Consider the following 24784-nt stretch of genomic DNA (forward strand, 5'->3'; position numbering starts at 1 on the left):
GGTAACTTTTCCCCTCTTCCTGTAAGAGCCACTAGGGGATATTTCTTGGCTCTTCACCATGAGAACATGATGGAGCTCTAAGAGGTAAAACCAAAGAAAGTATGAGGGCACCCCTAAGATGGTGGCCTTTAGGAGTTTCTCATTCTAATGCTAGTACATCCAGCCTCCAGCAACTCGTCAAAATTACCATTTAAGTGTTTCTATCAGTTTATGGCTTCAGTGGCTTCTACTCCAGGTAAGCAGATCTCTGCTGTGACTCTCTGGATTCACTCATCTCCCCAGATTTTAGGGTGATGGTTTTCCTTGAGACCTCAGTTCTCTGATGGGTCCACAAGTCATTGATTTTCAGTTTTCCCATTTTTTTTTCACATTGTAAAGATGGGTGACAACTTCTAATCTCCTTATATATTGGAGCTAAAACTAAAAGTCCCTGAGCATAGAAGTCTTTTTTAGTCTCATGATAAATTATGTATTTAGTGAGAGTAAAGATATTTTTTTACATGCAAGGATTCAGATGTTTTACTACCTAGACATATTGTCTGAAAAAAATAGTAAAATTAAAAAGAAATTCAGACTTCTGTTTTTCAGAAGACAGGGTAGGCACACTTTTCTCTATTCCCCCTACTAAGTACAACTAAAAATCTTGAACATTATATATAAAACAAACAGAAGAAAACTCTGAAACCTGGAAGGACCAGCAAAACAACTTGAAACATTTTTTTTTTGCCTCATATATCCCAGGGATTGAGGAAGCTGATAACCCACCCAGTAACATAAACAAGAGAGACAGAAAAAAAGAGAGACCTAACCAAAGCCTGTTCTCTTTAGACAAAGGACCAAAAAAGGGGAAGCCTAGCAAGACAGAAGATTTTAGATAGTAACTGCTTTTCCCAAGCTAAATAACACAGAGATAACCTGATGTCCCACCACAACCATGCCAGCGAAGATCAGCAGGGACTGTCTAGACTTCCTCTTTTGTCATGTTGTAATGAGGCAACCCAAGAGTCCGTCAATGTGGTGTCAGAGAAGGCCAAATAGGGAGCCAGGACTTTCACCGTCGTCATATGGTAATGAGGCTGCCCCTTACCTTATTCTCTGTGTTAAGAAAGCTATGTGGGGAGCAGTGACAAGACACTCTTACCCCTCTTGACCAGGATAGGATCAGTGGAGGCCTAGTGGGGAGCTGGATCTCTTACCCTGCCCAGCAGTGATGAGGACCACCCTTCCTTAGGTATCTCTGGAGGCTGAGTAGAAAATCTGGACTTTTACTGCCAGTTGGCAATAACAAGATGATGCTTCCCCTTTCCCATGCCAGAGTGATGCCAGCTAACCTGAAGCATTTAAATAAGATCCAGAGTATCATGACATAACTGAAATGTCCAGATTTCAAAACACTTATACCAAGAACCAGGAAACAAAAGAGTAAACATTTGCATCATTGGAGAACTGAAGGAAAGAAGAAAAAAGGCAGGACTGAAAAAGCATTCAAAGTAATAATGGCTGATACCTCCTCAAATTTGGCAAAAGACCTAAATCTACAGATTCAAGAAGATGAAAAACTCAGAATAGGATAAACAACAAAGAAATCCACACCAAGACACATCATAGTCTTGAAAACTAAAAGCAAAGAAAAAAAATTTGAAAGTGACTAGAGAGAAATGATACATTACCTAAGGAGGAACAGGAACTTGAATGAGAGATTTCTCATCAGAAACTATAAAGGCCAGAAGGAAGTGGTACAGTATTTTTTAATGCTGCAAGAGAAGAACTATCAACCCAGATTTCTATACCTAGTAAAGATATCCTTCAGAAATGAAGGGAAAATCTATATATTCTCAGATAAAGGAAAACAACAAGGATTTTTTCACCAGGAGACCTACCCTAAAATAATGCTTATAAGAATTTAAGATCTCTTAAGAGAAAGGAAACAATAAAAGGAATATTAAGAAGGAAGAAAGAACATTGTAAGCAAAAATATAAGTAAATATAATAGATTTTCCTCCTTCTATTATATTTTCTAAGTTATGTTTGATGTTTAAAGCAAAAATTATAACACTGTCTGATATGGTTCTAAATGCATGTAGAGGAAATGTTTAAGAGAATTTTGCTATAAACAGAAGGTGTAAAGGGATGTAAGGGTGGAAAGGATTCTACATTTCACTCAAACTGGTAAAATTATGACACCAGTGTACTGTGATAATTAAGTTACATATACATAAAGTTACACCTAGAAAAACCACTAAAAAGTTATGCAGAGTTCTACTCAAAAACACTGGAAAAATCAAAATGGAATTCTAAAAAAAATGTTCAAGTAACTATCAGGTAAACAGGAAAAAGAAAACAGAGACCTGAAAAAACAGAGAAAGAGAAGAAAATGAAAAATAAAATGGCAGACTTAAGCCATAATGTATTAATAATTACATTAAATGTAAATAGTCTAATTACATTAATTAGAGAGATTGGCAGAGTGGATTAAAAAACATTGAGCCAACTGTATGTTGTCTACAAGAAACTAACTAAATAATGATATAGGAAAATTGAAGGTAAAAGATGGAAAAAGATATATCATGCAAAAATTAATCAAAAGGTATCAGATAAATATTAATATCAGATGAAGTAGACCTCAGAGCACCAAAATTCCCAGAGACAAAGGGGAATATTTCACAATTGTAAAAGGGTCAGACCACCAAGGCCTAAAAATATGCAATGCATATGCACCGAACAAGTGAATTGCAAAATATGTGAAGTAAAAACTGATAGAACTAAAAGTAGAAATAGATAATTCACAAGTGTAGTTGGAAACATCAACACCCTCTCTCAGAAACTGATAAAAATAACTAGACAGAAAATCAGCAAGGATAGAGAAGAGCTTGACACCACCAATCAACAGAATCTGACTGAAATTAATACAACACTTCACTGAACAGCAGAATACACATCATTTTCAAGTGCCCATGAACCATATTCCAAGATAGACCATATCCTGAGTCATAAAACAACCCTCAACAAATTTAGCAGAATTAAAATCATTCAGAGTGTGTTCTCTGACCATAATGTAATTAAATGAGAACTAGTAGTGGAATGATAATAGGAAACTCCCCAAACACTTGGAAACTAAATAACATATATAATCTATGGGCCAATGGAGAAGGCACAAAAGAAATAAAAAGTACATGTACTGAGTTAATACGAAAGCACAACATAAAAGTTTTGGAACATAGCTAGAGCAGTGCTCAGAGGGAAATTTGTAACATAAATGCCTATATTAGGAAAGATGAAATGTATCAAATCAATAATCTAAACTACTACTTTAGGAAACTGGAAATAGAAGAGCAAAATAAATCCAAAGGAAGCAGAAGGAAGGAAACAATAAAGAGAAGGAGCAGGGACTTCCCTGGTGGCTCAGTGGTTAAGAATTCGCCTGCCAGTGCAGGGGACACGGGTTCGAGACCTGGTCCGGGAAGATCCCACATGCCGCGGAGCAACTAAGCCGGTGCGCCACAACTACTGAGCCTGCTCTCTAGAGCCCGCGAGCTACAGCTACTGAGTCTGTGTGCTGCAACTACTGAAACCCGTGAGCCTAGAGCCTGTGCTCTGCAAAAAGAGAAACCACCACAGTGAGAAGACCACGCACCGCAACGAACAGTAGCCCCCGCTCACCGCAACCAGACAAAGCCCGCGCGCAGCAACAAAGACCCAACGCAGCCAAAAATTAAATAAATAAATAAATAAATAAATTTATTTAAAAAATAAAGAGAAGGAGCAGACATCAATAGTATTGAAAACAGAAAAACAGCAGAGGTAAATTAATGAAACAAAAGCCTGGTTCTTTTAAAAAAATCAACAAAATTGATAATCATCTAGCAAAACTGACAAAAAAAAAGAGAGGACACAAATTGTCAATATTTGGAATGAAATAGGGAATATTTCAGTCCCTACTGATGTCAAAAGGATAATAACTGAATATTATGAACAATAAGAACTCTACACACATAAATTTGACAACTTAGATGGAATGGATCAATTCCTCAAAAAACAGAAACTACCAGAATTCAATTAATATTAAGTAGATAAGTTGAATACATTTATAACTATTAAGAAAGTTAAATTTATAATTTAAGAACTCCCAAAAAAGAAATCTCCAGGCACAGATGATTTCATTGGAGAATTCTACCAAATGTTTAAAGAAGAATCCTACACAATCTCTTCCAACAAATAGAAGAGGATGTAACACTTCTCAATTCACTTTATGAACCTAGTATTACACTGACACAAAAATCAAAGGTAGTAGAAAAAAGGAAAACTAGAGACCAATACCTGTAATGAATATATATGCAAAAATCCCTAACAAAATTTAACAAATAAATTCAGTAGTTTATAAGAAGAGTGACCACATAGGGTTTATTCCAGGAACACATCAAAAAGGAACAAATTGTATTGTATATAATTATATTTATATCTATCTATCTATCTATCTATCTATTATCTATCTATCATCTATTTTTAGAGAGAGAGACTTGGATGAATCTTCAGAGAATTATAGTGAGTGAAAAAAAGCCAATCCCAAAAGGTTATATATTATATGATTCCATTTGTATAGCATGATTGAAATGACAAGATTATAGAAATGGAGAACAGATTATCAGTTGTTTAGGGTTAAGGTGGGAGAGAAGTGAATGTGACTATAAAGGGCAACATAAGGGTTCCTTGTGATGATGGAAATGTTTTGTATCTTAATTGTTTCAATGTCAATATGCTGGTTGTGATATTGCATTGTAGTTTTGCAAGATGTTACCTTTGGGGTAAAAGTTACCTGGGATCTCTTTGTATTCTTTCTTATAAGTGCATATAAGTCTACAATTACCTTAAAATCAAAAGTTTCATAATAATAATAAAAAAATCCATGGAAATGGAAGACGTGGATGCAAGAAAAAGTGGATATAACCCAGGAATACAATAAAAAGGAATCCTAGGATGATAAATATGCATTAGTCCCAAAGTCAGTCCACTTTAAAACATGGTGTAAGGAGACGCAAGAGGGAGGAGATATGGGGATATATGTATATGTATAGCTGATTCACTTTGTTATAAAGCAGAAAGTCACACACCATTGTAAAGCAATTATACTCCAATAAAGATATTAAAAAAAAACACATGGTGTAGAGGCCTTTCTTTTGTTTTCCAGTAGGTGATACTATACCACAAGATGTGCTATATACACAATGGAATACTACTCAGCCATAAGAAAGGATGAAATCTTGCTAATCTTGTTATTTGCCATATGTGGATGGACCTTGAAGGTATTATGCTAAGTGAAATAAGTAAGAGAAAGACAGATACTGCATGATTTCACTCATATGTAGAAAAAATAAAGCAAAGCAAAATTAATGAACAAACCAAACCAAACACACAGATACAGAGAACAGAGTAGTGGTTACCAGAGGAGAAGGGGATGGGGTAGGTGGAGGGTGAAATGGGTAAAGGGAGGCAAACCTATGGTGAGGGATGGAAACTAAACTTTTGGTGGTGAGCATGCCGTAGTGTATATAAGAATTGAAATATAATATTGCACACATGAAAATTATATAATGTTTTAATCCATTAAAAAACCAAAACAACAAAACAAAAACCACTTAAGGATTCAGAAGTATGCCAAAATAAATTAATACTAATTATTTTTAAAGATAAAATAAGAAATAATTGAACACAGCTTTACCAAAACCCATGAATGTTCAAAGTAAGAGAAGAGAATGTAAAGGTATGTGAACAGGTGCTGTGATTTAATCAATAGTTCTTTTTATAATAAAGTTTTAAAGATTAAACAAACAAATAAAACAAAAACAAACAAGGAAAAACAGGGAACAGTAAAATTCCTGGAGAGCTGAATGAAGAAAGCTGGTCCTTTCAACCAACAGTGGAATGAAAAGACTGGGTGATCTTAGTAATACAGTGAAAGTATATTGTTAAGTTATTTTATATATATAATTATTATATATGTATAATTGGAATATGCTGGTCCTCCTTCTCTACTCCTCTGAGGTTTGGATACCTAAGCAGAACAGGTTTAGTGGTGTAGGATTACAGTATTTTCTCTGCTGGTCCAATTATGTGTTTTATGGTCTGCAGTGAATAATGTATACGTAATCATATATTGCTAATGCTAGTTATTGGCTTTCAATGTAGAATCAACTTATAAATAAAGCATGAAAGCCTTAGTTATATTTTGACTTTGATGTAAATGTTATAAACCTTGACATTGAGCATGTAAAGTTAACGGCGTGTTGGACTAGGGGGCAGATGGGGAGGCAGGAATTGGAAGGCTACGAGGAGACGTTAAGGCAAATGTAGGGGCACTAATTTCCTCGTCCTAACATATTGTCTGAAGTTAATGGGTCAAGATATTGTGTAAAGTCAATGGTTCAAAGACTCAAAATGCATCATTTAGACTTGTGAACATAACCTACAAAATTAAAAAACAAAGTGACTGGCAGAAATATTGAAGATGAATAGGGAAGGCAGTATTAACGAACTAAAAACTCCTCATTTTCCATTTCAGGGAATCCATATATAAGGCTTACAGTTAGCAAATTTAAAAAGTAAAGTATAAAATATATTATAGCGGATTAAAAAATAAAGCATATGATTTAGTATTGTGAAGGTAAGCCCATAAGCATTACACAAAGAAGCATTTATGAGTGGTTACATCTGAGGAGTGGGACTCTTGATTGCAAAGAGGGAAGGAAGACTTATTTTTTATTTTGAGCCATCTAGTACTATTTGAATTTGCATTACTTTATGGATATATTTCTTTATATTTAATAAGTTATGAAAAACAGAAATGAAAACTTTTCCCTAAAGTTTTCCAAGATCCCAGAAAATAATGCATGAATTAAGGCTCAAAGTAGTTGAAAAGCAGATTTTTGGAAGAAAGTTTATTATAATAGATACTTTAGCCCTGAAACAGTTGCAGTAGGATGTATATTCTGATTTAAGAGGTAACCTGAAGATTTGAAGCTCCTCCCACTCCTCACCATGGTGTATATATCAATATACATGGTAGCTAATGAGAACTTTGTCATACTCCCAAGAAATCAGTCTTTTGAAGGCCCATGCTGTAAAGCCAAAAACCTGATTTGCTGCTAGAAATGGAGACGAGTGGCAGGAAGGTTTGCCCAGTCCTAATTCTAGAGAAGGGAAAGTTCCGTCTTTTCTGACTGTGGTCAGCTTCAGGGGGCGGAGATAGTGCCTGATCACTCCTAGCAATGATTAGACAAAGACACACCCAGAAGAGAGCATGGAGGTGTTGCGGATGGGAGAGCAGAAGTCTTAGTTTCACAGTCTAGCCTTATAAGAGACATGGGAAGCTGAATCTAAGCTTCTGTCAGGGAGAAGGCAGCGGATGTATCACGAGGGCGGTGACAGTGTGAGGGTGGATTATCTAGCGTGGTCCTGCTGTGACTTGGAATAAAGCGATGCTGGTAAAGCTGCATAAAGCTGTGTATTGGGGGAAGGTGTGAGTGCTGCTGGTGGAGGTGACGGAGGATCACATTGGACAACCTCTTCTTTGGGGAGAATGGAAGTTTCCTTGATTGGTTGAGCTTCGTTGATAATAAAGACCACCTGAAGTTTGTCTTACCAGAAGTTTGGAAGTTTTTATGTGTGTCTAGAACCATGGCTGACAACACGCATGCGCACAGAGCCCCATCTTGGGCAGTGCTGGAGCTCCGGAAGAGACTACGTGATAACTCTCCTCTCCCCTCCAAATTCTGCAACTGAGGGTCCCCAAGAAGTCAAAGTCTGTCATTTGTATTGCTGATAGGCTGGATTGGACATCACTGTGAATTGAACCTGAGGCCCAGAAGGGCTTCCCTTTTATTCTCTCTCTGCTCTCTCCTCCACCTGCCCTTCAACTCTCCAGCCCAGACACAGGAAGAGCCTCCCTTCAAGCAAGCCCAGCAAGCGAGACAGGTGGAGAGAGACAGGTGAAGGCTTGACCAGGTGGGTATAAGTGCTCTGTCCTCACCTGCCCAAGCAGATGAATGACCCCTCCTCCAAGGGAGAGGTGGAGAAAGGAGGTGGTGAGGAGGGCAATGACTTTCTCCTAAGTTCTTCCAAGAGGGAACACTTTCCTCTGCAAAGCTCCTAGGCAGGTATAGGGAAGGGAAAGTTTTCCTCTACCTCCTTAGGGTTCCTGGCTGGGTCTGAAAATTAAATCGACAGAAACAGATTAACAGGAGAAAAGTGTGACATTTTATTGAATTTTTACATTTACATGGAAGCCTTCACAAGAGAGTAAAGACCTGAAGAAGTGATCAGAGCAGGAAGTTTTTATATCATTTAGACAAAGAAACAATAAATTTGTGAGGAATTGACAAGACAAAGGAGTTTGGGCTGGGGGTGGTAAATGGTGAAGAAGTAACTAGGAAGATAAAGGTTAGTTTAACACGGTGTGTTCAGACAGATTTCTCGGCCCCCCAGTTCCCTGTTTCTGGTAAAGTCTTCCCTTCTCCTGGAACAGGGAGGGCACCTTTCACAGGGGAGTTTTACGACCTGTTTCAGGGAAGAAGGGTGGGAGAAGGGGGAGGTCGGAGTGCCCTTCCTGCTTCTGCCATTAAAAAAAAAATTCCTCAGCTTAAGATATTTAATAACAAGATGCCATATTTTGGGGTAGCATGTCCTGAACGCCATCACAGGAATCTAAGGAGAGAGACTGGTTCACAGATCCAGCTGGTGTGCTGTCTGCTGTGCCTTCAAGCTCACGTATGCCTTGAATGTAGCTGATATGTGAAAATCAGCTCTGCTGATTGGTAAAGGACATTCATTTCTCTCCTCACAAAGGCAAATCGTAATGAGGAAGCAGTGAATATTTAGAAAATGAGAATGGCTAAGCCAGCATCAGAATTTGGAATGTTTTGCCATGCTTTTTCACTTCCAGCTTGAATCAACCAAACCCGAGACGGTTCAAAGTAATGGTGTCCTCCCAGCATTTTAATTTTTGAGCTAGCATTACCCAATACCAACAAGGACTAGATCCAGCACCTTTATTTTTATGTTTTAATCTAGTAAAGAAAATGTAATGAGATAGTAATTGTTTACTTAATACCACTAGATTTGGAAGGTCAACTACCAAAATATAAAATTTAAGGCCATTACGTCAATGAAGAGGTGAAGTATAAAGGCAATTTCTGTTAGCTTAGGTGTCATATTAAGCCTTTTATATATTTTTACATATTAGTGATTTCAGTTGATAATATAATAGATATAAAATAATATATGTTAACATTTAGGATATATACATTAATATTTAGAATATGAATGGTAAATTGTTAGCAGCTTACTGGGACTCTGTATTGAGAAGGATTCTGAGGCCACATCTGGGATTGATTAACTGTGCCTGCCAAGGCTGGAAAGGGACAGTATTAATGGCATGTTATTTATCGTCTATGGTTTGGGAGAACCACGTGAAACAATTGTATAAACTGTTTTCTGACATCAGCTTCTGTATCAATTTCTTCATTTGTAAAGTGAGAGACTAGATAAGTGGTTTTCAAACTGTGATGTGAGAGGTTTCCTTGTGATGGGGGTACCTTGAGGAAGCCCAGGGATCAGTTACTGAGCCTCCTATTCCTTCTTTAACCAGAGGAGATCCATTTTTTATGTTTTACATATTGGCTTCCATATCCTCTTGTTGTTGAACAAGCGTTCTTCAGCTGAAAAGGTTTGAAAACCAGAGGATCTCTAAGATTCCACCAATTATATTTTGCTTCCCTTCTCCATCCCCCTGGTCCCCAGCAGTACTGGGTAAGCCCAGAAAAACTTCTCAGTGGTGTAGCATTTAAGTTGGGCCTTGAAGGATGAGTAGGAGTTCTCTATGAGGTGTGTGTGGTTACCAGAATATTAATATTTCTAAATGATCTATAGATCAAAGTTCAGGGAATCAAGACTAGAATTCAGAGAGACAGCTGTGACTGGCTACCCTAGATGGCCCTCAGTGGATGGCCACAGTATGGTGGATTTGTGAAAGCCCAGAGACTTTTTTAGAGAATGACTCAGGCTGTCCTAAGATCAGATATATAAACTAAAATACAAGTTTATTAAATTAGAGGAGACTATTAATTGTTAATTCCTGGATTATTCCAAACTCTTTCCTCAAATCCGTGAAACTAAATTGGTAATCAGAACACTGTTTGGTGAGCATAGCATAGATGCTTTTGATGGACCATTCATCCAGGCCTGTGGAAGATCTTATGAACCTCCCTGGACTACAAGGGGGTCTACCTCTGTCATCTGCTGGGCACTGTCTCTCTGCCCTGGCTAAACCCTGACACATTATTGCCCTTGACTCTCCTTTCTAGATATACAGAGACCATCTAGTTAGCATTATTCTTCTTGCTGGAATTGCCTAGATTAAAGCTTTCTTTAGTCACAGTCAGGCCTGAGGAAACTCCCATGTCTCTTCCATTACTGTTGAATGTTTCTGAGCCCCTGCAGCTGGGTGATGGGTTTGGGTGGCACTGCTGACATGGTTATGCGCTGACTTTCAGGTTCTCTCTGAGAAGGTCGCTTTACCTCTTCATTCAGGAGGCACCTTATTGTTTCCCTGTATTTGGCTCTCAGTCTTTCATGTTGCCCTGTTCTCCCTTTCCTGTGAAAAATCAAAAGTCAGCTCTGATCAGCTGACATATTCACTCTGCTCTTTCAGGAGCCCACACATGCCTCCACCTCACCTTTGGTTCCAGTGGAGCAGAGATTGAATACGACATTGACTGGAGGGTATCGCTGCCCTGATCGTTCTTGGAATTTCTAAACACGCTTCTCTCTCTGGAATAGAAAAACTATTTTAATTTGAGTGGTTAAGCCCATTTAAAATCAGAGATGCAAACTCTTTGCCTTATAAATTTTGATGGGGCCCTCTTCTCAGGGAGATGGGTGTGCCATATGTTATAAGGTATAATTACACAATTCGGGAGTTCAGGGTGAAAATAATGACTATAATTTAAAACGGACTAAGAGAGAGTTTGAGGTTTGGAAAAAGTGTTTTCCCGATTGGGAGATGGAAGATCTGATCGGGGGCATCTAATGAGAGCTGCTTCCATTAGGAATCATACTTGGCCCACAGTTACTGTGGGATGTTGATGCATATGTTCAATGAATATTCATTTAACTGATAACTCATGGTATTCCAGGCAGTGTGCTGGTGCTATGGATATACAGGGGCTCCTTTTCTGTTTCACAGCCTCCTTCTGCACCGCTTGCCAGGCTGCCTCTGGCTCCTCCAGGGTTGAGTTTAAGGCAGAGAGAGGAGTTAAAGGGCAAGGAGATTCTTACTGCGGTAGGCACAATAATGGCTCCCCAGAGAAGTCCAAATACTAATCCCTGGAGCCTGTGAATGTGTTAGGTTACATAGTAAAGGAGAATTAACAAACTTGTAGCTACCAAAGGGGAGGGGGATTTAAATTAGGGGTATGGGACTAACAGATGCAAACTACTATATATAAAATAAATAAGCAACAAGGATATACCTTATAGCACAGGGAATTACCCCCATTATCTTGTAATAACCTATAATGGAATATAATCTACAAAGATACTGGATCACCATGTTGTACACCTGAAACTAACACAGTATTATAAATCAACTGTACTTCAATAAAAAAAGAGAATTAAGGTGATAGATGGAATTAAGGCTGCTAATCAGCTGCCCTTGAGATGGGAGATTATCCTGGATTATTCAGATGGGCTCAGAGTAATCACAAGCGTCCTTGTGAGTGAAAAAGGGGGCAGGAGAGAGTGTCAAAGTGATGTGACTTGGGGAAAACTCATCTGGCCATTGCTGGCTTTGAGGATGAAAGGGAGCCAGGAGCCAAGGAATGCAGGTGGTCTCTAGAAGCTGGAAAAAACAAGAAGCTCTAGAGTCTGCCTGAAAGCTTCTAGAAAGGAATACAGCTGCTAATGCTGACACCTTGGTTTTAGCCCATTGAGACAGTTTAAGATTTCTAGCTTCCAGAACTGTAAAATAATAAATTTTGTAGTTTTTAAGCCCTAAGTTTGTGATTTGTCTAACAGCAATAGGAAGCTACTATATTAATACACTAAACTAATTTTCTTGAGTTGGGTTTGCCAGTTAACAGTGGATCCTTCCTCTCATGGGGTTGATTTCCAATTTCTTCCCCCAGAGAATGCCTCCTCCCTCCCACACCCTTTCCTCCCAGCCTCTTAAAATATACCTTGATTAGCAATTCTTTACCTAGTTTTTCCTCTATATGGGCAAATGCATCTCTGTTCCAGTTTGTCACTTATGGCTCCTTCCTCAATCTTAGGCATTCCCAGCTTATTTCTCTGAGGTTTTCATTACCGGGAACCCTCTTGGACCCTCTTGCTAGCTCCTTCTAGCATGTGGCCTGGGTGTGGTCAACAGGGAAACTGGTGCCTTTTGCCCCAGTGAGCTCTTGGGAGGCAGGCCAATCCAGCGCCGCCTCTCCTCTCCAGCGCTCGAAAAGAGAAGTCTGTGCTCTTTGTGCTTCTCAGCTGTGAATCAGACACCAGATTCCTGTGTCCTCATCTGCGGGGGACACATAGCAAGCTCTCCCTGGGGTCCTGGTGCAGTCCCTTTCCCCAGCTGGAGTTGAGGGACACCGTTACCCTTGGGAGAGTAAACTTAGAACACAACTCTCTGAAAAGAGACCCTCCTCTTCCCCTGGAACTGCCTATTCGTGATCCTTTTTAGACCTACCCTCAGCGTAGGTGAGGGGCTAGGAGTTGCAAAGTGTCCCTTTACACCCTCCTGGCAAGTCGCGCTCGGTGCTCTCAAAGTTCACTCTGGAATGTGAGAGTAGTTGGCGTTTAATGTCCTAACACAGAATAATAATAAAAGCAAGAAAAATACTGGTAATATTTTCAGCATACTTCATATCTGTGTAAGAACTGTGGTAAGACCTTTGTAAGAATGACCTCGTTTCAGCCTCAGTGCAGCCTCACAGGCGGTATGAATATGACCTTGTCACAGTTAAGGAAAAGGAAGCACAGAGAGGTGAAGTCATCTTTTTCAAGGTCACATAGCCAGTAAGTGACGGAGCCAGTAAGTGACGGAGCCAGACCAGAGTGCAGAGAGATCACAGGCAAGCTGCTCCCTTCATGGGAAATGCGCTGTCCTAACCCCACACGTCCCCAACCCTCTCTGTCCTTCAAGGCCTCGTCCAAGTACCTTCTCCTCCTTAGAAACTTCCCTGACGGCTGCTGCGCCCTCTGCAACACGCCCTCTCCTCTCCCTCTTCTCAACTTCCATCACCGGATGCCCTGGGCAGTTTGCCATTTGCATCCTTATGTATTAGTCTGGCCTCCTGAATCAGAATAAAAATGCAAATAGGCATGCAAACATCCCCAAAGAACGAGTGACAGGTCATAGCCCCAGTGTCATCTGAATCCAAACAGACCCCAGAGACGTTTCTCCCTCCCCGAAGCCAGGGACCAGCCAGGGACCAGCGAGGTGTGCTTCTGACTCAGCTGTACACACCTGTTTACCCCACCACGGAGAGCGTGCCGCTGGGCCACTAAAATCTCTGTGTCCAGGTGAGTATAACTTTATAGTTTTCCTCAAGAAAAACTGGTGGTTTTCTTGGACGTGAGAAACCATTTGCCTCCAAGAGGCTTAAACATCAAAACTGCTGAGACAAAACAAAAACAAACAAAAAACAAAACAAAACAAAAACCTGCCTGGAGATTTGAAATAAAGTCCTGCTGCCAAGACCCTCTGTTAGTGTGAATCCTTCTGCACAAGCCAAGAGTACTGTGGGAAAGAGCCGTGAAGCCTCACAGGGCCTCACGGGGGCGCGGGGTGGGGGGCGTCTGGGAAATAAAAGCCCTTTGCTGGCGTGAGGACCTTGCTGGCAACGTGGCCTGGTGTCTGCAGGGTTCAGATCATCTCACATTCTTCACAAACCTCTGCCCCCTCTTCCTGATGCCCCGTCTTCTCAGCAGGGAAACAAAGGCATCAGAGGGTACCTCCTTCCCCTATAAACCCACTCCCTCCATCTCCTCCACTTCCGCTCCTGTTACAACAGAGGAATGTCCCTCCTCCTGCCTTCAACCGATTCCTTCCCCTGTGAGCTCTTCTCTATCACCTCCTGCCTTCTCTGGAACCTGATGTACCCTGATCATGTCATTCCTCTTATCCGTGCTCTCCACCGGCACCCCAACACGCCAACTAAATGCCTTTCCTCACTTCCTGCTGTTCTCATAATACTAAAGGTAAAGACCTTCATATGGCTGACGAGGTCCTGCGTGGTTGGTTTGCCTCCCAGACTCATTTACTACCAAGATCCGGCTCGCTCTCTGGCTGCAGCAAACTTAGCCTTCTCTCGGTTCCTTGGACACACCATGTTCTTTCCCTTGATAGCACTTCTGTCCTCTCTCCCCACTCCTCTGCTGTCCGCCCAGTTAATTCTTACTCCCTACTGATCTCAGCTCCACTGTTGCTTCTTCAGAAAACTCTCTGCCTAAGGTCGGGTCCTCCACTTGTCCCTTCCTAAAACTGTGCAGCTGCATGGCATTTATCTGAGCCGTGATGTTACATTTCTTCTGTGATTATTCTGTTGTATCTCTCTTTTCCACTATACTTTGGACTTCTCTAAGGCAAAGATTGTGCCTGTGACTAGTGTTGCTGCATAATAGATGCTATATTATTTTGATTAATATTTATTAAGCCCCTATTATGTGCTCTATAAATTATAATGGCCATTGGATATACAGGCACACCTCAGAGGTATTCTGGGTTTGTTTCCAGACCACCGCAAGAAAGTGAATATTGCAATAAAGCGAGTCACATGAACTTTTTGGTTTCCCAGTGCATATAAAAGTTATGTATACACTATACTGTAGTCTATTAAGTGTGCAATAACATTATGTCTAAAAACAATGCACATACCTTAATTAAAAACTACTTTACTGCTAACAAATACTAATCATCATCTGAGCCTTCAATTGTAATCTTCTTATAATAGTGACATCAAAGATCACTGATCACAGATCATCATCACAAATATAATAGTAATGAAAAAAGTTTGAAAGATTGCAAGAATTACCGAAATGTGACACAGAGACAGGAAGTGAGCAAACGCTGTTGGGAAAACGGTGCTGATAGGCTTGCTCGATGCAGGGCCGCCACAGACCTTCAATGTGTAAAACACACAGTATCCACAAAGTGCAACAAAGCAAAGCCCGATGAAACCAGGTATGACTGTAGCATAAGAGATGTGGCAGATACAGGTTTTTGTGGCCTGAAGCAGCTACAATTTGGGGGACTCTCTTAAAGAAAAAAAAAAAAAAGATTATGAATATGAAATGCCTGTGGCCCCCTTGAGAGAGGTCCCTGCTGCTCAGGGGTCCCTGCAGCATAAGTGTCATTAGCTTGATGCTGGGTGCGCTTCTGCACAGAGTACCCTATTGGACAAAAGTGACTCTTGGCTGGTTGATCTGGGCTCGGCTGCTGAGAGAGGAGGATTCAGGAGATGGACATCTACAGAGAGTGGAGCTGTTCTGTCCCTGGACACAGGCTGGCTGGGGATGATGGGGCAACACCGTCTGTGCCCAGCAGTGTCTTGACCTGGCCCCTGGGCTCACAGCCCTCCCCTCTGAGTGAATGGGCGGCATGAAGTGAAATGCCAAAGCCTCTCTCTTTTAAGAGCAGTGCAGCTTGTTGGTCAGGGATTAAGAGCACATGGTATCCGGGGTCCCAGGAGTCATGTGATTGCTTCTGGGCTCCATATGGGTCTTCCCAACAAGCCTAGGGAACCGTTCCCATTAGAGTAAAGATGCCATATGCATAGGCTGCTCTGCGTTCTTCCATCAGCCCCTTCCCTGTTCTTTGCACCAGGGGGGTCCCTCCCTCTGTTCAGATGCCTCAGAGAATGGCTCTTCACTCCACTTCCCCTTCTTCCTCCTGCACACCCCAGAGTCAGCCTGAAAGCCTTCACACACCTGGAAGAGGAGTTCAGAAACAGTTGTCAGATTGACTCCCAAAAGAAGGGGTTTGGGACCAAATGAGCTGTGTTTCCTTCCCAGCTCCCAGCTTCCCTGTGTCTTGAGGAAGTTACCTAACCTTCTAAGTCCTAGGTTCTTTCTTCATCTATAGGATGGGAAAAGTAATGACTATCTATTCTTGAAAGATAAGGGTTATTTTTAATTTTCCGAAACCCATATTTAAATTCCTAAACATTTTCTCTTTCTGGAGTAGACTACCGTATTTTCTTTCATGGCTTCTTAGGAGTCACAAATGAATGGAAGTAGTATGGCTTTGTTAGAGGACTGTTAGCTTCTTTCCCTTTCCTGATTTATGCAGAAAACCCACAGAAAGAAGACACAGGGCACAGAGGGAGAGAGAGAAGGACATGCAAGCATTTAAAAATCTGGACTGTACATCACAGTGGAAGACCTGGAGACCCCACAGATGCTGAGATGTGTCTCAGTGGCTTTGCTGGTCTCTCTGCAATGCACAGGGAAGTAAATGTGTTCCTCGTGAAATCTGAGGTGGAGACAATCCATGAGCTGCTCCGATCTGCTGTGGTGGGATCAATTTAAAAAATGGTCCTATTTGGTTGTAATCTGAAAATGAAGCAATATCCAAGAGTTGCGACCATTAGTGCTGAGGTTACACCTTGTCCAGGTGACGGGTCTTTTGCCCTCCCGTCTTTCCTGCTCACTATTTTGTAACTTTAGGGTCCCTGACATGACAGATATTTTAATCACTTTTTAATTAATTATGATTACAGATCATTTTGTTCCTTGGATATTGTAGAGGGTTGAATGGTGGCCCCTAAAATGTATATCTCCATTCGCATCCCGAGAATCTCTGAATGTGACCTTATTTGGAAAAGGGGTCTTTGTAGATGTAATTAAATTAAGGATCTCAAGAGATCATCCTGGATTTTCACAAGTGTCTTTGTAAGAGACACACAAAAGAGAGACCCGCAGAGAGGATACCAAGAGGGAGGCTGAGACTGGAGTGATGCAGCCACAAGCCAAGGACTCACTGGAGGCTGAAGGAGGACGGATCCTCCCATGGAGCCTTCAGAGGGAGCACGGCCCTGCCCACACTTTGATTTCTGACTTCTGGCCTCCAGAAGTGTGAGGGAATAAATTTCTGTTGTTTTAAGTTACCAAGTTTGTGGTAATTCATTATGGTAGCCCTAAGAAATGAATACAGATAAATCTCAAACTCCAGCTTACACTTATACCCAGCTCCTTTTTCAGTCATTATTTTTGCCAGCTTACACAGGTGAATGTGTGTGTGTGTTAACGAATACAAATAATATGAAAAATGTCTATTTAATCATTTATTGGCATTGATCCCTATCCATAAGGGTTATTTTCTCAGCACTGCTGAACCCAGGGAAGAGTCATTACCAAGTGTGCTCTGTAGAAAGCAGATATTCCCAGGAATTGGGGGTTTGTTCCCCAAATCTCTATCATAAATATGCTGGTACTTAGGAGACAGGCTGAAGCATGGTAGTCATTACTATTTGGTAACTATCTGATAGATTGAGTTTTTTTTCTGTGTAACATATCTGGTAATTATTTACATAGGTAGGAGTCTGTGCTTTATGTAGGGCATATTCGGGAGGTTTTGGCTTAGCTGGACCAGAGAATATAGCTCTTAGGATGTGAGATCAGAAAACATAAGCTGCTTTTTTGGGGGAATGTGTCTATCAAAGTCAAAGCCTAAGACAGCAAACCCCTTTCTTTTCTTGTCAAAAGCAGCAGAGAAAGAATACCGATAAATCATTGTAATAACAGTGGCAGTGGACTGTCAGCTCGGTGAAGGAATCCAGATGAATTTCCCTTCTCAAGCCATCAGTTTTAAGCAAATGAGAGGCCTAAAGCAAAGAGGAAAAATAACTGCCGTAAACCAAGAGAATGACTCTAGATACAGGAGATATTAACTGACAGAATTTCCTTTTTCCTACTTTCTTTTCAAGGATGACTGGATACCGTAAAAACTCATTAAATCAAATGTTTTACATTTGCAGTTTCCTTTTAGCTCTGACAAGGGCTCTGCTTGAAGTTCCTCATTTACCTATGTCTCCCCCGTGCCTGGCACACGGTATTAATAACGATAACGAGGGCAGTCACAAAATTTGTTGCATGTTTACCTTTCATCTGGCCCTAGTCTAAGTGCATTGCACATAATTTATTTTTGCAACAGTTTAAGAGGCAGATGCTATCATTATTTCCATTCTCAGATGAAGAAACCGGGGTGCAGAGAGGAAAAGTACATCACCCATGCCTCACAGTTAAGTGGAGGTGGCATTTGAATCCAAGTGGTCGTGTTCCAGAGCTGTTGACCTTTGAAGCTCCAGAAAGATCAGCAAATGCTCAGTGAAAAATAGCAATAAACTCACTCTTACTTAAGCACTTACAGTGTAGCACAGGTCTATGTCTTTTGCATGTGTTAACTCATTTGATATCCATAAGTACTTATTCATAGATACTTTTTCCCAGCTTTATTGCCATATAATTAACACATAAGTCTGTGTGTTTAAGATGTACAAGGTGGTGATTTGATACACGTGTACACTGCAAAATGATTACCACAGTAAAATTAATCAACATGTCCGTTACCTCACATAATTACCGTTTGTGTGTGCCTGTGTGTGTGTGTTGAGAACTTACCTATTCTCTTAGCAGCTTTTAAGTATATTGTATAGTATTGTCAACTACAGTCACCATGCTGCAGTCCCACACATATTCATCTTATAACTGGAAGTCTGTACCCTTTGACTAAGATCTCTCCATTTACCCCATCCTCCAGGCCCTGGCAACTCTACTCAGAGAGTCTACTTTCTGTTCCTGTGATTTTGTCTTTTTTTAGATTCTACGTATAAGTGAGACCATACAGTGTTTTCTTTTTCTGTCTGACTTATTTCACTAGCATAATGCCCTCAAGTTTCACTCATGTTATTGTAAGTGGTAGTATTTCCTTCTTTTTAAGGGCTGAATAATATTCCTTGTATCTATATCTATATCTCCATTCATCCACTGATGGACACTTAGATTGTTTCCATATCTTGGCTTTATGAATAATGCTGCAGTGAACATGGGGGTTCAGATATCTCTTCAAGATAGTGATTTTACTTCCTTCAGGCATATACCCAGAAGTGGGATTGCGAGATCATATGGTGGTTCTATTTTTAATTTTTAAAGAAACTGCCGTATTGTTTTCCATTGTGTTTGCACCAATTTACATTCCCACCGACGGTGCACAAGGGTTCCCTTTTCTCTACATCCTTGGCAGTATTTGCTGTCTCTTGTCATTTTGACAATAACCATTCTAAAAAGGGTGACGTGTTATCTCATTGTGGTTTTGATTTGTGATGAGTAACATCATCACCGGTGATTGGTGAGGTTGAGCATATAAGTACCTTTTAAACTCTCCAATATACATATAAGGAAACTGAGGCATTGAACAGTTTAGGAAATTACCCAAAGTTCACAGCTATTAAGTGACAGTGGCAGGTTTCCAAGCCAGGATATCTGACCTATTGTCTGTGCTCCTAACCACTCAGCAACCCCAACTTCCACACGAACAAATCACGAAATTCATCTTCCCTGTAGCTATGAGGGGAAAGAAAGTTCTTGAAAATGATCATTGCAGAATTTTTAAGGTGGCTTGGAAGCAAACATTTGCTACAATCAATAGATAAGCAACTAACTCAAGATCATTCTTGACTTTATTAAAGCAGCTTTCCCAGAACCTTAGAGTCAAAATGTGGTTCTCAGACCAGTAGCGCATTAGTACCACCTGGGAACTTTTTAGAAATGCTGACTCTCAGGCCCATCCAAAACTCATTGACCCAGAGCCTGCGTTTTAATAAGATCCCCAGGGGATTCAGTGCAAATTGAAATCTGAGAAGAGCTGCTCTGGACCAGGGTTCTGGACTTTGGCTGCATATCAGAACCATAGTAGGCCTGGGGGTATGGCCTGAGCGATTGGATTTAAAGAGCCCCCCAGAAGATGCTAATGTACAGTCAAGGTTAAGAACTACTGAACTAGTGCAACGGTTCTTAACACTGGATGTACCAGCATCATCTGGGGAGATTTTTTATATATCCCAAAGCCTGATTCGTCTCTGGGGTGGCGGTTTTTAAAACCCCCCAGTGATTCAAATGTACAGCCAAGATTTGGAAAAATAGGCGTGGGAGACCAAGCTTGAGTTTTGGAGTTCCTTGGCCTTGCGATTATTTTTTCAACAAATATTTGCAGCACTCTTCAATAACCCAGGCAGTGGGGTGTGGAGGGGGTACTAGGGCCCCGTAACGGCAGCCAGACACAGCCCCTGAGCTCAAGGAGTGAGCTGGACAAGTCTACTTATCCCCTCTGAACTCAGTTCCCTCATCCGCGGGATGTTGTACAGTAATCAGGAGATTGTCTGCCCACTCCACCTTCTCACCTTTGCGATGAATTCCTGCCCACACATCTAGCTGACTTCAGAACCCCACCCCCAGCCAGGCCACAGCTGATTGGATGAGGGTGAACACCTGGCCAAGGAGAGGTCACTCCACAGGATGGCCAAAAGCCTATGACTTGTGCCAGTAACAAAATAATAATTTGTTTGCAGTGTTTTTTAACCAGAGAATACTGATTCCTGGAACCAGGATTATGACTGAGAAGATAACCATAGCTTGTGAGAACTTGTTTGCTCCCAAGGGAGCTGACCTTTCTGAAACGACCTTTCCCAGCCTGCCTTGGAGCTGCCCAAAGGACAGCATTTGGGCTTGAATGGGCAGATGATGCACTATGGCTTACTGTCTCAGTCTTGGGGTTTTCACAGACCAAAGCAGTAGCTATTTAAATTGGAAGGATGACAGACATAGAGAACAGACGTATGGATACCAAGGGGGGGAAGGGGGGGTGGGATGAACTGGGAGATTGGGGTTGACATGTATGAACTATTGATACTATGTATAAAATAGATAACTAATGAGAACCTACTCTATAACTCAGGGAACTCAACTCAGTGCTCTGTGGCGACCTAAATGGGAAGGAAATCCAAAAAAGAGGGGGTATATGTATACATATAGCTGATTCACTTTGCTGTACAGTAGGAACTAACACAACATCGTAAAGCAACTATACTACAGTAAAAACAAAATTGCAAAGATGATCGATCTTCACTCTAGAACAACATGCAAGTAAGCATTTAGTGTCTACTTATGGTCGCACATGGTATTAGGCATACGCAGATCTCGGTGACTTTGCAAGGAAAATGTGATTTTCCACCTCCCAAGGAAACTGGTGCCCAGGAGGCATCTGCCCATGTTTGCATGGTAAATGCAAGTCTGCCTGACTTCAGAGCTCATGCTCTTCTCACAACCACGTGGTGTCCTCCATGCTTTTTGATGTGCCCTTCTCCAATTTATGCTTTTTACAGATGTTGCTGCTTTACTCAGGAAAATTTCTTAAAGACTCTCTGGGTTTTCAGAAGGTAAGTTTTTAGAATGTATACCATTGTTATAACTTAGAGATTCCTCAGGGATGTATTGATATTTACCTATTACTCTGCAAATTCTTCTAGAAAAAGAAATCACCTTAAAGTGAAACCCAATCAGGATCAGTTCTGGGCCCTGTAAAAATTTTTCTTAGGCTTCTTATTTTCTCCTTCATAATGACATCATATACAGGCATAGAAGCCCACCTGTATGATTTGAGGGACACAGTGGTTGAGCACTTGATAGATTGCCATAATTCTGGAAATGTTTATCAAGGCATTGTATACTTCTATTCATGCCAATATATTGCATTGAAGGTGAGTCTATCTCATAGTTGGATTAGTTTATTGGACAGAATTACCAGATAAACATTGAAATGGGAATACTAGACAGGTAAATTTCAATTAAATAGAGATGTGCTGTCCAAGATGGTAGCCATATTTACATATGGCAACTGAACACTTGAAACGTGGCTAGTTTGAAATTGAGATGCGCTGTAGGTATAAATCACATACTGGATTTTTATAACAACAACCAAAAAAAGTAAAATATTTCATTAAATGTTTTCTTATTGACTACATGTTGAAATGACAACATTTTGGATATATTAAGTTAAATAAAAGTTATTAAAAGTAATTTTATCTGTTTCTCTTTGTTTCAACATGGCTACCATAACTTTTAAAGTTCCACAGATGGTTCACATTTGTGGCTTGCACTATGTTTCATTGGACTATGCTGAACTCAAGCACGGAGAGTAGCAAGCTCTTGAAGAGCTAATGCTCATGAGGGGAACAAGGGTAGAACCCAGAGAGGGAGAAGGGAGGCAAAGAAATGACAACAAGGAAGTATTAGAAATTTGTCTGATTCCACATTTTTGCTACATGTACAACTTATTTTGTCCACAAGGCAAAAGATAACCTCTCCCACCCAAACTACCCTTGTTGCAAACACAGCCTGGTATTGAAAAATATGCCTATGTTTTTCACTCCATTTCTGCTGTAATTAGGACTCAGCCACCACTGAATCTAGCTGACATGCCAGCTGAAGTTGAGCCAGAAATCCCCAACTTTCTGCTGGCTGCCATGGTGCTCTGGAGTGGAAAATAATGAGTGGAGAACATAGTCTCTCAGGAGGCCCTGAGAAGGGCTTGGGTGAAATGGGGCTGTTGTTGTGATGTGATGGATGTGCTCTGGGTGGCCGAGTCGACACTGAAGCTGAGGGCCACCCGATCCTGGCATTTCTGGATTGGTCCTGGAGGACAAGCTCAGCTCTGGACATGGCCCAATCATGATAGGCCTGCTTGGAATGGACCTTAATATTGGCTCCGACCTCTTGCACATTCCCTAGCCATTTTCAGAACTGCCTCCTAGGGCTGATCTGGCCTGAGTCAGAAAACCCCATGGTGACTCTGGATCTACACTCACCTCTGCAGTTTGGGGTGTGCTTGGCTGATTTCAACAGGTTGTTAGATGCCTTCTTTTTGCCTGGTTTTCTCACAATGGTGTACTATACATTTTCACAGGTACAAAGTTAGATGATGATTGTATGGTCACACTCTTCAAGGAGATGATACAGTGTAGTGAAATTTGCTCTTATACATAAAGATGAGGGAATTATTATTCACATCAACCTGAGATTAATCTTTAAAAATTTTTAAATGATGGTCTTCCCAGTGTCCAGCTCTTTACTTTCAGTTAGGTAAAGCAAGGACTATCTTACCAGCATAATATAACCTTGCTTGCTACTTATTTCAATTATATATTGCTGTATCACTAATTAGTCCAAAGCATAGTGGTTTAAAACAATAGCCATTTTATTTCTCAGAATTCTGTGGGCCAGGAGTTCCATTAGGTCATAGAAGGGACAGTTTATCTCTGCTCTAAGATCAGCTAAGATAGTTCACATTCCCTGCCTGGGATGGCTTGACTACAGCCATATGATTAGGGCCGCAGTTCTTTCAGCTGGGTTTCATGGTTTTCTTCAGCATGGTCTTGCCATGTGATTAGTGTGGGTTTCCTTACAGCACGGTGGTCTCAATGTACAAGCATATCTTGGAGATATTGCGGGTTTGGTTCCAGAGCAGCTCAAAAAAGCGAACATTGCAATAAAGCGAGTCACACGAATTTTTTAGTTTCCCAGTGCAGATAAATGTTACGTTCACGCTATACTGTAGTCTAGTAAGTGCAATAGCATTATGTCTAAACAAACAATGTACATAGCTTAATTAAAAAATACTTTATTGTTGAAAAATGCTAACCATCAACTGAGACTTCAGTGAGTCATAATCTTTTTGCAAGAATAACACTAAAGGGTTTCCCTGGTGGCGCAGTGGTTGAGAATCTGCCTGCCAATGCAAGGGGACATGGGTTCGAGCCCTGGTCTGGGAGGATCCCACATGCCGCGGAGCAACTGGGCCCGTGAGCCACAACTACTGAGCCTGCGCTCCGCAACAAGAGAGGCCGCGATAGTGAGAGGCCCGCACACTGTGATGAAGAGTGGCCCCCGCTTGCCGCAACTAGAGAAAGCCCTCGCACAGAAACGAAGACCCAACACAGCTAAAAATAATAAATAAATAAATTAATTAATTAAAAAAAAAAAGAATAACATTAAAGATCATGGATCATAGATCACCATAACAAATATAATAACAAAAAAGTTTGAAATAGTGCAAGAACTACCAAAATGTGACACGGAGACATGAAGTGACTACAGATACTGTTGGAAAAATGGTGCCGGGAGACTTGCTTGACTCAGGGTTGCCACAAACTTATAATGTGTTAAAAATGCAATATTTGCAAAGTGCAGTAAAACAAAGCGCAATAAGATGAGAACGAGGTATGCCCGTAATTGGACTTCTCACACGGTGGCTGGCTTATCTCAAGCAAAAGTGGAAGTTGTCAGGCTCCTTAAAGTTTACGTCCCTTCCAAAGAGAGAAAGAATCCTTGACCTTTGGGAGCCGGCCGGGAGCTCTCCGCTAAACCTTGATGTTGCTGGGAGCTGCCCTGCGCTCACTGTTAGACCATGGTCTTTTCTATTAAATATAAACATTTTCACTGAAGATTAACATTAGACAAGGTCATTCTGTGACTAAGATGGAGCAAGACAAAAAGCCAAAGAAAAACCCCAAAACCAAAGCCCAAAACCCCTAAAGCCTCACAACACTCCATAATCATGTCCAAATGCAGACAAAACTAAGAACATCGTGGCTACTCCCAGTGACTGCTGCTTCTTCTCTAATTATAACATATGCCTCATTCTATTCTTTCTAGCTTCTCGATCAAAATTACTAAGGTTCCCCAA

General features: G+C 40.9%; 1 protein-coding gene across 4 annotated transcripts in view; it reads left to right on the plus strand.

The window, feature by feature from the left end:
* Positions 1-24065, plus strand: part of GALC (galactosylceramidase) — a 183908-nt gene extending 159843 nt beyond the window's left edge. For 2 of the 4 annotated variants that reach the window (XM_082451292.1, XM_082451296.1), the window contains one exon: positions 7919-24065. The gene's annotated coding sequence lies outside the window, so the exon portion shown is untranslated. The remainder of the gene's footprint in view (positions 1-7918) is intronic. The other 2 variants (XM_082451295.1, XM_082451293.1) reach the window with 2 other exon arrangements.
* The last annotated feature ends 719 nt before the right edge of the window (positions 24066-24784 follow it).

The sequence above is a fragment of the Balaenoptera physalus genome (genome assembly GCF_965194825.1).
Source record: "Balaenoptera physalus genome assembly, chromosome: 2".
NCBI classification, from domain to species: domain Eukaryota; kingdom Metazoa; phylum Chordata; class Mammalia; order Artiodactyla; family Balaenopteridae; genus Balaenoptera; species Balaenoptera physalus.